General features: G+C 47.8%; 1 pseudogene; it reads right to left on the reverse strand.

Annotated features, from left to right (window-relative positions):
- LOC144119703 (uncharacterized) overlaps window positions 1-7,889 on the reverse strand; it is a 26,391-nt pseudogene extending 18,502 nt beyond the window's left edge.
- Between the last annotated feature and the right edge of the window lie 7,780 nt (window positions 7,890-15,669).

The raw sequence follows: 15,669 nt of genomic DNA on the forward strand, positions 1-15,669 counted from the left end.
GTCCTTTTGTAGATACCAACTGCGATAAACCTCCCGCAAATCTACCACTGTAATCGTTTCTTGTCATGAATGAGGAATGAGTGGCACGTGTTTTTTCTCGCGTCCTTACTAATTCTCGGTCAGCAATTCGTTTCTGGTTTAGGTAGAAGCTGTATTCATATCAATATTCTTATCCGTTTACCGATTGTGTCCTTTAATTGTGTCTCAAGGAGGCATGTGAAATACATTTTAAAAATTACGGAGGGCACTTAAAACTACTTAGGGGTTTTTGAGTGAGAAAGCATTGATTTCCATTTTTAAACATACCTACTTAATCACTCAGGCATAACGCAACGCATATAAACTTAAAAGCATCGCGTGTCGTTGACCTGCATTTGCGAAGTCATACATACCATGCACTATCATGGAGTGGAACAACTTACCAGCGCACACAGCCATTGAATCTAACGCCTCCATATTTCTTGATCTGATCCGCATTGACGTTGGCATTTCAAATATTTTTTTTTCGAGTTGCTGCACCTCTGTGAATACTTCTGTTCTTTTCGTGTCTAATACATACTCTCTAGTATTTTCACTTCCGTTATACCTTATCATTTCTTTAAACCAATAATTTTTATGATATTGTTTTTTTCGTCTGCTTGTTTATTTGCTCTCTGGTGCTTAATTATGGTTACATGTTATACCTAGCCTGTGTATTGTTTCTTTGCTTGTTATTGATGTTCCGTAGAAATGGTTTTTACTCTAACCTCCCCTAAGTAATACCCTCGAAGGAGGGCCTTTAGGGTTATGTTAAATATATAAACAAATAAATATATAAACAAGGAAATGAATATATAAATAAATAAATATAGGTTCACCCTTGTTCGCCAAGAAGCAACGCAGTTTTCAATTTTGTGGCCTATGCTGTGTGTGCTGCCTCGCAATATGAAAGTCCCGGGCTCGATTTCCCACACCTCCGGAATACATTTTAGTTTTCTTAGCGGGTCACCGTGTTTTGGGGCGCCACTGTTTGTGGACCTCGGGTTTCGCTGCAGATGAGCCGTACAATGCTTTCACATTAAAAAAATGGTTTCTGCTTTAAGGTTTTAGAATACAGCGTTGGTTATGAGACCTTCCTTGTTGTAAGACAATTTGGATATTGTCACCCGCCAATTGTTCAATCGCCTTGGACATTGCTAGAAAATTTGGAAACGAAAGTTGCCTACTACATCCTACGATGGTTTCAGAACGAGTTTTTCTCTGCACCGCTGAAAGTTGGGACCGCCCACGCGCTGTCATATCAGGAAGAGTGCACTTATTTTATTGCAATTTTGGTTTTTTCTCTTTTATCTTCTCTCCAAATTGTTGCAGCCGCAAGCGGTGTCCATGAATCTCGAACAGCGAAGTAGTTCCCTTATGCAATCTTGCTACTTAAGTGCACATGGAGCACGTATAGGCAGGTGGTGGTGGTGGTGGTAGTGGTTTTATTAAAAATAATAGTAAAAAGGAAGGAAAAGATTTTTGCTAGCCCCGGCATCTGCCATCGATACTGAAGCACCTGAGCTGGGGCAGCGGAAGTAAAGGACCGCAGGCAGAATGGAGAAATGAAATGAAAGAGGTGAGGGGACAGGAAGAGAGGATAAGGAGAGAAGTAATATGTACAAACTATTTACACAATAAGAAATGTGTCCAGGTTGTGCGCGTGATTAGTTCATTTTAGAGGAATTAAATCACACACGCGCACAGCACTGTGTTGGTTACAACTGGAGTGGGGCGTCCAGTTATTAATAGTTCAAGGTAGAACTCGCGGAGCGTTCGGTCACTGCGTGTAACTACCTGACGGAGAACAGACGGGACGTCAAGCCCGTGTGTTCGACAACGACTCCGGTACCCGTTCCGATTAGCCGTATATGGGAACAGTGTTTCCGTAGTCCAATGCCGCCGTCCAGCCGAGGTCTAACAGCCGGTTTAGTCTGCAAGCTGATATACAGGCACGACCACTGACCTCCACTAGGGGGCTGGATAGAGCATCGGGCTTCGGAAGGTTTAGCCACCGCAAGTAAGCGGCTTAGTCCTCGAAGTCAGCCTTTGCAACTACACGAAATGGGTCTTGAGCACGATTTGCACAGTTTTTCACCTTTTGCACAGTTTACTCCATGAGAAGACTAGCGAAGTCTCCGGTAAAGACATAGTCAATGTCTGGCGTAAGCTACAAACCGGAGTATTCCCAACACCCCAGCTTTATATCAAGTGGCGCCTGTAGATTTTTACCTCAGGTGCAAGCGTTCTGAGTGCATAGCATACATGATCCAAATGATATGGACGTGTCCTATCTTTGGAGAACATGACAGAACAAATTAGTCCTGAGAGGCACTGCTTCTTAAACAGGAAGAAAAGGGACAACTTGTAGTCATCCGTCTTGCCCTGCCCGCTGTAGAAATGCACGACATCCCGGTTGACGGCCGGCTGAGGGAGCGGACATGGCTGGGACCGAGCTGTGCCTTGGATCCCCGCCAACCTTTTGACGGGTGCTAATAATTGTTATTTCTCTCTCTTTCTCGCTATCAGAAAAGACGTTTAAAAATGAAGGGTATCTTGCATCTCTATGAGACGACGTTAGCAGACGACACGACGTCGATACACAAAACAGGTACGTAACACGTACGGAGCCTTGTCTGCTCAACTTTATGTCGTGCCGTTGCGCTAGCGTCGCCAACGCTGTGCTTTAATGTGGTGCGCATTCCGCGATCTTAGCTCAGGATATTTCATTTCATTTCATTTATTCATACTGTCAGCCCTAGGCGGGCTATTACAGGAGTGGATATCAAACTTGAAACAGAAAAACAACACATTAAACAAACATTGAGATCAACATTAAATTTCATACATAATTGTTTGCCACTTGAACAAAACAAAAACATTGTCATAGAAATCAAGCAGAACATAAAACATTGTGCAGTTTATCTAAAAATTCGCTAAGTGATTGTGACGTGACAACGGAGTTTGGTAACATATTCCATTCCTTAATGGCTCTCGGGAAAAAACTAAATTTAAAGCAATCATTTCTGACAAGCGGCATTGGGATGTACAAACTGTGACGATGGCGTGATGTTTCCCCTGTTTTAATTTCAAAGTATTTTGTTTGATCGATTTTCAAGTAGTGGTTAGCGATCTGGAATAGAAACTTGAGTCTGTCGCATTTGGTTCTAATGTCAAGTGTTTGCAAATCAGCAGATTTACACAAAGAAGTTGGAGAATCAGAATAACGATACCTATTAAATATAAACCTTGCTCCGAGACGCTGGATTCTTTCCAGCTTAGAACAGTTGGAAGCAGTGTACGGGTCCCAGACAACTTTTGCATATTCGAGGATAGGCCTAACTAGGCTTTTGAAAACCAGACTTTTTATTTCAGGAGTTGCACTGCACTGCACACAGAAAGCAAGTGATCCAGACGACATCCCAAATCATTTCCTTAAACGATATGCAGAATGGTGCAGTAAATATCTCGGTATCATTTTTCGCAAGTCTTTATCAACTTCGAAGCTACCCGACGATTGGAAAAAAGCAAAGGTTCTACACATTCATAAATCCGGAGATACAAACTCACCATCTAAATATCGACCCATTTCCTCACCAGTACGTCGCGCAAAATCATGGAGCACATTATAGCAAAACACTTAAAGCACTTTCTGGAGACGGAAAACCTATTATAATCCCATCAACATGGCTTTCGTCGTGGCTTATCAACTGTCACCCAACTAACAGAGGTTGTGCATGACCTAGCCCTTAGTATTGACTACTGCAGTCAAACAGTTATAATAATACTAGACTGCTCTAAAGCATTTGACAGTGTATGCCACAACAAACTAATAACAAAATTATGCATCATAATTGGAGATGGCCAAGTGTTACACTGGATCACAGATTTTTTGACGAACCGCTCACAATGTAACTTTCGAACAAGTTCAATCAAGACCAGTTCCCGTTACATCAGGAGTCCCGCAGGGATCTGTCCTAGGACCAGTGTTGTTCTTAGTTTTCATCAAAGATATTGCCAACAATATTGAGTGTAACATAAAACTTTTCGCCGATGATTGCATTCTGTACAAAACGATAAAAAATCCCGAAGACCACTTTATGTTAAGCAGCTCTCAACACAATTGTTGAATGGTGTAAAACTTGGCAGATGACGTAAAACAATAAAAAATTCGTTTGCATGACAATCACCAGGAAAAAAAACATAACTATGCCTACAGTATCAAGGAATCAACGCTTTCAAGGGTTTCTGAACATACATACCTAGGGTTAACTTTAACTTCTGACCTAAGATGGGACGCACATATAGCCAATGTTACCTCTGCTGTCTTGCGAAAGCTGTTCTTTCTTAGAAGATGCCTACGTCTGGCCCCTCAAAACACCAAACTGTTTGCCTACACTACCCTCGTAAGACCAATTTTAGAATACGCAAGCACTGTTTGGTTCCCACAATCAATCACTAACATCACTCGGCTTGACAAGGTGCAACGAAAAGCTGTAAGGTTCATTCATAAGAAATACAAACCCTCTGACTCACCTACTTATCTTCCCGCATCGTCTGGCCTTCCATCACTATCATCTAAGGCAAAAGAATACCGCCTGAAGTTTTTATATCAATTACTACACAACAACTGCAGCATAGATGTATTTAAATACGCATGCTTCTCACAGTCACGACAATCCCGGCACAAACATGAGCACACGCTAACTGATTACTCATGCCGAACGAACACTCTCAAGCATTCTTTCTTTCCTTTAGCCATCAGCGAATGTAATCGACTCGATCAATCGATTACAATGTCGGACTCACTATCTTCCTTCACTTCAAGATTAGTAGAATGTAACAAGAATCAGTGATGTGCCAATAGTCCTACATCTTACCAGATGACTGCCCAACAATTACCTCTCTTGATACTATGTTACTTTTAAGGATTATTGCATTGTCTATTGCCACCCGTTACCTTTTTTTCGCTTTCTTCATGTTCCTATTGTTAAATATTTCGAATACTAGCATGCTTGCTGGCATGGATGACTGCTGCTGTACTTGTTTTCTTTTCTGTTACAGTTCTGATTCTTAAAGGTATTCTTTAGTAACCTGCCTACTAGTAGTTATGTAACACGTATTGTAAGAGTTCTCTTTTTGTTGATCTGCTTGTAATTTCTCTTTTGTGTTTTGAACATTATATTGTACTGGTTGCCCACCTGCTACGGTCTCTTACTGAGACTGGCAGTATTGTATATAAATAAAATAAATAAATAATAAAGTGGGCACCGGGACATACAGGCCTCGCGGGGAATGCCGAGGCGGATAGGAGAGCTCGAAAGCTTACAAACCGAGCCTCCAACCAAACCAGCCTCGAGCAGCATGACGTGGAACCAGTGCCCTTAGCATACTCAGAAATTCTGAAATTTTCCTCCGAGAAATGCGCACTAGTGCCATTTACGCGCAAACCCATGGCAAACTACAGTGTAATGATAAATGGCCAAATAATACGACGGGTCTGATCGTACAAGTTTCTAGGTGTCATATTCGACAGGGACTTGTCATGGAGCCCACACATATCATACGTGAAAAAACGGTTGACAGGCATCTGCCACCTGTTCAAGTTTTTCGCTGGCAAGACCTGGCGAATGTCGCCTAGTGCCATGTTACAACTGTACAGGGTACTTTTTCTAGGATTTCTGCGATACAGCTTGCCAGCAATAAACAACACAGGCAAAACGAATCTACGCACAATACAAAGTCTTCAGGGTCAAGTGCTCCGGATATGTCTAGGCCTGCCTCAGAGTGCTTCAACAGTGGCTACGATAGCAATCGCTAGAGACCACCTTGTCAAGACCCACATTGAAATTGAAGTACTCAGGACCCATATAAGGCATCTAGCCAGGAATCCTCGTCACCATTTATCCTCTCTACCAGCGGACAGGCCACACACATCTTTCAGCCAAACGATAACTGCATATGATGAATCATTGCCAGCTTGTTTCACTCCGGCTGAGAGACCTTCGATCCCTCCATGGTGGCTAGCTCAGCCAAAAATCAACCTCGCAATACCTGGTATCTCGAAAAAAGCTGATCTGTCATCATCAGCCCTTAGACAGCTCACGCTACTACATTTGTACGAGAACTACCGTGACTCGACGCATATTTACACTGATGGATCTGTCCTTCCAAGCAGCTCCGCGGCGGGGATCGTCATTCCAGCGAAAGCTACAACAATCAAGATTAAGACGACCCACGCGACAACATCGACGGCAGCAGAGCTCGCGGCGCTCTTAACTGCCCTTCATCACATTGGTGATGAACCGCCACACAAATGGACAATATCCTGCGATTCCAAGGCGGCACTGCAGTCTCTACTGTCACCTCTACGACGCGGACCGCACGAACAACTAATCTTCCATATTACAGAGACGTTACACCATATCAGTGATGCCGGCCATGAAATAACGTTCCAGTGGCTTCCAAGTCACTGCAAGATTATCGGCAATGAACGGGCGGATCACGCTGCCCGCTCAGCCCATACTGAGGAGCGCCACGTCCCAATTCCTCTTTCTAGAACTGACGCGGCACGGAAGCTCCGCCTACTTGCTCGGCAGTGCACCGAGTCGCAATGGAATGAGCCACATTTAAGAAATACGCGACTGTACTCACTTAATCCAACATTAAGTCTTCGAGCGCCATCACAACTTCGCCGTAGACACGCCACGCTTTTATATCGACTTTGGTTGGGTGTTGCCTTTACTAAAGCCTATGCCTTCCGCATAGGGATGACCGACACCCCAAGCTGTGACCACTGCGGCCATGAAGAATCAATTGGCCATATATTGTGCTCCTTCCCGCAGTACAGTCCACAGAGGGCATGCCTTACCAACGAACTTGACCGACTGGACGACCAACCGCTATCCGAAAAAAGAATTCTACAACATCTAAAGGACCTACCGTCGCAGAAGAAGGCCGTGCAAGCGCTTTTGCGCTTCTTACAATCTACCGGCCTGTGTGAAAGACTAACTGGAACGCCTTGTGTGTGTGTGTGTCTCCATGTGTGCACGTTCCTTTTTTTTTGCGTTTTCCTCTCTGTCATCTTTCTAACCCCTATCCCCCATCCCCAGTGTAGGGTAGCAAACCGGAGACACACATCTGGTTAACCTGCCTGCGCAGCCTCTCCGTCAGCTCATCGGTTTGTGGGTGGTAGGCCGTATTTCGGCGGTGGCTGGTGCAGCTGAGATGGAGGATCTCCTGTGTGAGCTGTGCCAGAAACGTGGCACCCCACTCAGTGATCAAACCGGCAGGGGCACCATGACGGAGCACAATGCACTCAATAAAAAACTAGGCGGTCTCAGCAGCCGTCGCAGAAGAAAGTGCTCGGGACTCGGCGTATCGGGTTAGGTAGTCGGTGGCTATGATAATGTACTTGTTACGCGACTTCGACGTTGGAAATGGGCCGAGAAAATCTATTACGATTGTGTGGAACGGAGCATACGGTGGTTCTAGCAGAGAAGACCAGCTGGTCGTGTAGAGGGTTTTTTCCGTCTTTGACACTCTCGAAAAGTTTTGACGTAGTGACGGACGTACTTGGGAAGTTGCGGCCAATAATACTCTCCAGTACGTGCAAGTGTTCGGCTGTAGCCAAGGTGACCAGCAGTAGGATACTCGTGACAAGCTTCCGCCACCTCGTCGCGCAAGTCTTCTGCCACAACGAGGAGCCATGACCTCGGGCTGCTGTCGAAGTTCTGCTTGTACAATACGCCGTGCAGAATCCGGAACGTCGGCAGAATACGTAGGAAAACGCGGGACACCAAGTCTTTGTGGCCTTCCAGGTGTGCAATCAGCTGACGAATCTGAGCATCATTGCGCTGCCGAGCAGCCATACCTGCCGTGTCCAATGCCCCAAGGAAGCCGTCGTCGTCGTCATTATCGCCCCTTGGCGCCGGATACACGGGGGCTCGAGACAAACAGTCAGCATCATTATGTTTGCGGCCGGATTTTTAGATGATGGTGACGCCGTATTCCTGTAGCCACAGGCTCCACCGAGCAAGGCGGCCTGTGAGTGCGGGGTCCTTGAGATTGGCGAGCCAGCACAGGGAATGGTGGTCGGTAACGACGCGAAAAGGGTGACCGTACAGGTAGGGCCGGATTTTGGTGATCGCCCGGATGACAGCGAGACACACTTTTTCAGTTGTCGAGTAATTGCCCTCCGCCTTCGAAAGAGCTCGGCGCCGTCCTAGATTTGCACAAGCACTGCCCCTAGTCCTTTGTTGCTGGCGTCCGTGTGGAGCTCAGTGTCGGCATCTTGATCGAAATGGCCTAGTATAGGAGGCGCTGCAAGGGCGTGCTTTAATAATAATAAATTGGTTTTTGGTGGAAAAGAAATGGCGCAGTATCTGTCTCATATATCGTTGGACACCTGAACCGCGCCGTAAGGGAAGGGATAAAGGAGGGAGTGAAAGAAGAGAGGAACAAATAGGTCCGTAGTGGAGGGCTCCGGAATAATTTCGACCACCTGGGGATCTTTAAGTGCACTGACATCGCACAGCACACGGGCGCCTTAGCGTTTTTCCTCCATAAAAACGCAGCCGCCGCGGTCGGGTTCGAACCCGGGAACTCCGGATCAGTAGTCGAGCGCCGTAACCACTGAGCCACCGCGGCGGGGCGTGCTTTAATTGGCGGAATGCTGATTGCTGCTCCTCGGTCCACTCAAAGGCGGTAAAGTGGCGCTGCGATCAGGGCGAAGTTGCGAACGAAACGTCTGAAGTACGCGCAGAGGCCGAGAAAGCTGCGGACAGTCTTCTTGTTGGATAGTGGAGGGAAGGATTCTAATAATAATAATAATTGGTTTTAGGGGAAATGAAATGGCGCAGAATCTGTCTCATATATCGTTGGACACCTGAACCGCGCCGTAAGGAGAGGGATAATGCAGGGAGTGAAAGAAGAAAGGAAGAAGAGGTGCCGTAGTGGAGGGCTCCGGAATAATTTCGACCACCTGGGGATCTTTAACATGCATTGACATCGCACAGCACACGGGCGCCTTAGCGTTTTTCCTCCATAAAAACGCAGCCGCCGCGGTCGGGTTCGAACCCGGGTACTCCGGATCAGTAGTTGAGCGCCCTAACCACTGAGCCACCGCGGCGGGGCAGGGAAGGATTCTACGGCTGCCGTTTTCTCTGGATCTGGCTTCACACCCATTTGGCTGACGACATGGCCTAGGAACTTCAGCTCACTGTATGCAAAGCGGCACTTCGAAGGCTTGAGCGTGAGTACGGCGGCTAGGAGAGCTTGAGGAACCGCTTCAAGGCGCACAAGATAGTCGGCGAAAGTGCTGGAGAAGATGACAACGTCATCCAGATACACGAGACACATCTTCCATTTCAGTCCGGAGAGCACAGTATCCATGACTCGTTGAAATGTCGCGGGCGCTGTACACAGGCCAAACGGCATGATCTTAAACTCGTAGAGCCCATCCGGTGTTATAAATGCGGTCTTCTCGCGGTCGTGCTCATCCACTTCAATCTGCCAGTATCCACTCTTCAATTCGATGGACGAAAAATAGCGGGCATGACGGAGACGGTCGAGAGTGTCATCGATGCGAGGTAGTGGATACACGTCCTTCTTGGTCACCTTATTGAGTCGCCTGTAGTCTACACAAAATCGAAGGGTCCCGTCTTTTTTCTTGACCAGTACTACAGGGGCGGCCCACGGACTTTTGGGTGGCTGGATGACGTTGTCGTTAATCATTTCGCGCACTTGCTCTTGTATGGTTTCCCTCTCCTTCAAGGAAACGCCGTAGGCGGTTTGCGAATCGGGGGCGTCGCCGTATTGACAATAATTCTATGCTTGGCGACGGGCGTCTGGCGAACCCGAGATGTCGTCGCGAAACACTTGCGGTATCGATGCAAAAGCAAGAGCAGTTCGCGTCTGTCGGAAGGCTCAAGCTTGGGATCGATGTCCAGGGGCAACTTTGTAATGTCACATGATCCGGGAGGGGCCGCCTCCTCAGGCAGCGCAGCAGCTTCGCGAACGTCGCTAAGTTCGTCCAGTTTGGCTATAACTACACCTTTCGTCAGGTGTTGCGGCTCGTTCCTGAAGTTGGTCACTAAATTGTTAGCACGCCCACGTTGAACATTGGCGATCCCTCGCGCTATCTCAATGCCCCGCGAAAGTAGCATCTGGACACTTCCTTCGAGAACGCCTTCGCCACATGCGGTGGTATCGGCTCGGACCGGCAAGAAAACGGTCGACAAAGGCGGCAAGTGAACATGGTCGGCATCAACTTTCATGGCAGCGCGGGGGGGGGGGGGGGGGGGGGAGGGGCTCAAGGAGGTATTGGTGATGAAGAACGTGCGCGGAGGGTCAACTTGTTCCACCCTACGTCGATTACAGCGCAATACTCACGGAGAAAGTTCATGCCAAGAATAACGTCTTTGGAGCAATTCTCCAGGATCATGAATGTGGCTGGGCACGTCTCACCTTGAATCTCAACGCGGGCAGTGCACCTGCCAACAGGGTTTACGAGGTGACCTCCCGTGGTACGTATGGGCGGGCCGTCCCACTGGGTGGTAACCTTGCAAAGACGCCGAGAAAAGTTGCCGCTGAAGACCGAGTCATCTGCACCCGTGTCGACAAGCGCCGTTACTTCACGACCGTCGATTAAAACGTTTACATTGCTAGAGGCCACAGAACAGTCTTCGCTTCCAAGGGTGCCATTAGTCGAGCGGGGACTTTCCAACGTAGGCGGAGGTTCTTTACTGCGTGCAACACCGGCAACGCCAGCTCTAGGCGTCGCCGTACTTAGTTTTCCCGAAGTGGCGAAAGGTTGCTCTCACGGCGAGATCCGCGAGAAGGAGGTGATGATCGGCGAGGGGCCGGCGACCGTAAGGTGCGAGATGAAGCGGACACTGGCGATTGGGAGCGTCGAATGTAGTCCTGTATATCGCGGGGTTGTTCACCGTGGCAGGGGCGCGGATCAGCCCGGTTGAAACTTCGAAGGCCGAGTTCGTGGTACGGGCATTAGCGGTATAAGTGGTCAGGTTCACCGCAGCGGAAACAAAGCGGCCTCCGGTCTGCAGTCCTCCAGATGTCGGTTTTGCTGCGGCCCAGTGGTTCCAGGTCCAGGCGTGCACCAGACGCGGGCACGAACTCGTGGCGTCGATAGGCGGAATCGGCAGCGGCCTGGTACTGACGATGTACGGGAGGTGGACGACGGACGGCGGCGGCGTAGCTCAGAGATGGTTGTTCGGCTGCAGCTACAATGGGTACGTCTTCGAACGCCAGCGCGTGCCGCAGGTCGTCCCGAACAGCCGTCGCGATGAAGACAGATGCAGGCTGGTCAGGAGCTGGGAAAAGCCTTTTCAGCTCCTCTCGGACGACGTCGCGGATAATTTCGCGAACATCGGCCAGGCCACCACCGCTCAGGCCGGACGAAGCAAGACTTGAGACAACAGGAAGGGCGCTTAGTCGCCGAAAGTGACTGGTTCTTGTCGCCAATGCGTGCTCGATGTCGGTAGCTTCAGCGATGAATTCGGCTACTGTGGTAGGATTGCGAACGAGGCCTCCAAAGATGTCATTCCGGATACCCCTCATCAAGGCCCGCACCTTCTTCTCTTCAGTAGCCCGAGGGTCAGCGCGGGCACCCAGACTCAGTACGTCTTCGACGACACTTCTCACGCTCTCGGTGTGAGCCTGGATACGAGCGTGGAGCAGACCTTCCACTTCCTTTGTGGAGAATAAAACTGTCCACTTCTTTGTGGAGAATAAAACTTGTACGTATGTATGTATGTATGTATGTATGTATGTATGTATGTATGTATGTATGTATGTATGTATGTATGTATGTATGTATGTATGTATGTATGTATGTATGTATGTATGTATGTATGTATGTATGTATGTATGCATGTGTATGTTTGTATGTATGTGTGTGTGTGTATGTATGTATGTATGTATGTATGTATGCATGCATGCATGCATGCATGTATGTATGTATGTATGTATGTATGTATGTATGTATGTATGTATGTATGTATGTATGTATGTATGTATGTATGTATGTATGTATGTATGTATGTATGTATGTATCTTCAGCATGCTGTTGCCGATGCTGGTTTGCAAATGTGCGTGCCAGTTCGCTCTTGCATATCTCCCATGATGTTAGCGACGCCTCGTGGTTCTCGAACCAGTATTCGCTGTGGCATCTAAGGAGAAATACAGGTTCTGCAGATATTGGTCGGGTGTCCAACCATTATGTCGAGCTACCCGTTCATAGTGCTGGACCCAGTCTTCAACATCATCAAATCCATCGCCACGGAACGGAGTGACAGATCTTGGGGTGACAGGTACGTAGACGATCCTCGGCGCAATCGCGGGGTCAGTTTGCTGTATCTGGGACGGCATAGTGGCGTTAGTCATAGATGTCGTAGATCGCGCGGGCAAGAGTCCGAATTCCGGCGCTTGGTATGGCTGACGTCGACTAGAGCGAGTCTCTGTTCCTCCCGAGGGCTCCAGGAAAACCCGACGGCCTTAACTTAGTACAGGGCTCTAATTGCGAGGCGGGGTGTGTGTTATGAGATGCGTACCCAGCAGCTCCACCAAATGTCACGGCTTGCTTGGCGTAGAGGCCGGCGGCGAGCACAGCTGGCGATAGCCGGAGCACAAGAACACACGAACCAGAACACAGGTCCGCCAGCAGCAGCGTCGTCGTTGTTGTTGACCTCACACAATGGCACATACCCACAAGGGGGATTGGCCATAACCAGGCGGTGACTATTTAAATGACCAGTTGCATGTGGCAAGCATGGGATGACCTACCAAAATTTGGATCGCACAGTTTCCGTAGCCGAGGTGGTTGCAGGAGGTTAGGGGGTCATACAAACTAAAATTTAGGCAAAGAAGGGGTAGGGATTACTATAAGTGGTTGTAGAAACCGAAATACAGAAGCTGATAATGAGATGGGAAGGACGAAAGCTCATGATGGTTGACGTTTTGATTCTAGGAGATAATTTTGAACGGCAGAGCAAACATTCCCATTGGTATGGCCAATCATAGAAGCGCCAAGAGACAGAATAACCGCAGAAGACAGGCGCAAACTGAGATTCTGTATTGGAACTTCTAATAGTCGCCTCCTAATCGATGAGTAGCGACGGCAAAAAAGAAGAAAGTGCTCTATTGTTTCCGGCTCCGCACAATACGGACACAATGGGGAGATCGCCAGACCAGGCCTGTAAAGGTAAAAATTTAGTTGCGGCACCCGGCAACGAAGCCTTCAAGGAAACTTCAAGATTGCGCGAACGCCAGACTGAGCTTCTCCAAGGGAACAGTAGGTGCTGGAAGTCGTCCAAGGAAGTAAGCGCTGATGCGCCCAATTCGTTCATTACAGTGTACCGTCGAAAGCGTGCCGCCGCGATGTAAGCAGTTGTTGGAAGCGGGTCAGCAATCTGTCCACTCAGGGCTGCCTTCGCTAAAGCATCAGCTGATTCATTTATTAGCAAAACCCTGTGCCCAGGAACCCAAAGAAGAAATCGAATTGATGTGATGTGTGGAGGGATCAGGAATTTTAGTATCTTAAAGAGCTGCGATTCAGTGGACGCCGAGAGGGAAGTGCATAAAGATAACGAGTCCGTAATTATTATAACTGCAAATAAAGAAACTGGTACCTTGCGCAGAGCGAGAACCACTGCTAGAAACTCAGCCAGATAGATAGGAGTGAAATCTTGGAGACTGAGAGAAAAAGACCAGTCAAGGGACTGAGAGTAAATACCTACACCTGCCTTTTCTGCACACACCGAGCCATCAGTCGCAATTGCAACATGTGAGCTGAAGGTCGACAAATAACCCTGCAACATACCATTTAACCATGAGAAAGGCAGTAATTTTGCATTACATGGACAAATGTCATCGTAGATGATAGACACAGTTGCGGGGATGAACCACACCGGAACAATTTCAGGTATTCGCACGTTGAGTGGGCCCAGGAAAGATTCAACGAAACAGATTTGTGGAGTTTGAAGGCGAGACCATCCGACACCCAAGAACTCCGCTCGCTGCCGTAGGAAGATCAACCCGGATGCATGCTGCTCCGAGTCGCAAAACTTTAAAAACGTTTGTACTGTCAAAAGGCGAAACCTTGAACTAAGAGACGGCACCCACGCTTCCAGATACAAAACATTGTTTGCCACGTATTTAGGGAGACCCAAACACAGGCGCAGAGCTTCTCGCTCTAAGAGCAGAAGTGGGCGCAGTTTGTATGCAGCTGCTCCAGAAAAAAAAACGCAACCGAATTCCAAGATTGGCCGGATATACATTTTGTAAATCAGCAGAAGAGCATGTCTGCGCATACCGCCGCGAGGGCTACTCATCCTTACCAGAAGACCTACCGCCCGAATCCCTTTCGCAGCAACCTGATCTATATGTGACCGCCAAGAGAGAGAGGAGTCATAAGTTACCCCGAGATACTTTAGGGAACATACCTGAGGAATGACATGATGACGATAAGACAATGAAATGTGTACCTGTTGAGTAGCCGGTAAAGATAACAAAGCGCACTTGTTTACATTAAGTCTTAAATGCAATTCAGATAACCATCGGTCAAGGGAATTTAAATATGACTGTAAAACCATATACACAGAATGTAAATCACTCGCAGCAGCAAAGAAAGCTATATCGTCTGCATACACGTACGTAGTCACGTCTGGGGAAGTCGGAATCGAACTGAGTAAGAGCTTGAATAGAACAGGGGAGAGAACTTCACCTTGAGGCACACCTCTAGATTGATGAAATTTTCTTGTAGAAACCCCGCGTTGATAAGAATAAAATTCTCTGTCAGCCAGGAAAGCTGACACCCATTCCACAAAATAACTTGACAAGCCCAGAGCCCGTAGTCTGTACATCAGAGGCCCATGTTCGACACTGTCATATGCTTTCGAGAAGTCTAGAGTTACCAGCGCAGCATACTGTCGACGCCGGCGCGCTAGTCGGACACGGCTTTCGAGGTCAGTATGCGCACACCATATAGAGCACCCAGGCTTGAAACCAATCTGACCGGGGTTAAGTAGTCCCTTTTCAGTAATAATGGGCATGATTCGTCCATACAGCACGCGTTCAACCAATTTCACCAGATTCGATGTCAATGAAATTGGTCGAATGTTGTCTAAGACCAACCCTTCGCCTGGCTTTTTAAGCACCGGGATAATTTTGGAAACACGCCATACATCCGGGATCCATGGGGTTCTAATAGAGTAATTTACCAGCTCCAATATAGCATTGGGGGATTCGTCGAACAGTATTTTAATCATCGCAGAGGTGACACGGTCAGGACCAGAAGCTGCAGAAGGTAACCGATTTATCACCTGGGAGAGCTCAGAAACCGAGACATTAAGGAAATCATCATAGTGATTCCCAAGCAGTTGTGGGCGAGAGAGCGCAGCCGAAAAACGGTGTTCCAAGCCTTTGCCAATTTCTTCTAATAACCTGGCAAGCTCTACTGGAGTCAGCACATTAGAGGGAATGTTGTGAGGCGGTGGCAGCCTGTTCCTTGACCTCAGAAAGCGAAACAAGGCTTGCCTGTTATTAGATTTTGATAGATGGTCATAATTCTCTTCATCATATTTTTCTTTTGCCCTAGCGACTGTGCGCTTGAAGGTAGCTGCAAGAAACTTA

This window comes from Amblyomma americanum, chromosome 2 (assembly GCF_052857255.1).
Source record: "Amblyomma americanum isolate KBUSLIRL-KWMA chromosome 2, ASM5285725v1, whole genome shotgun sequence".
NCBI lineage: Eukaryota > Metazoa > Arthropoda > Arachnida > Ixodida > Ixodidae > Amblyomma > Amblyomma americanum.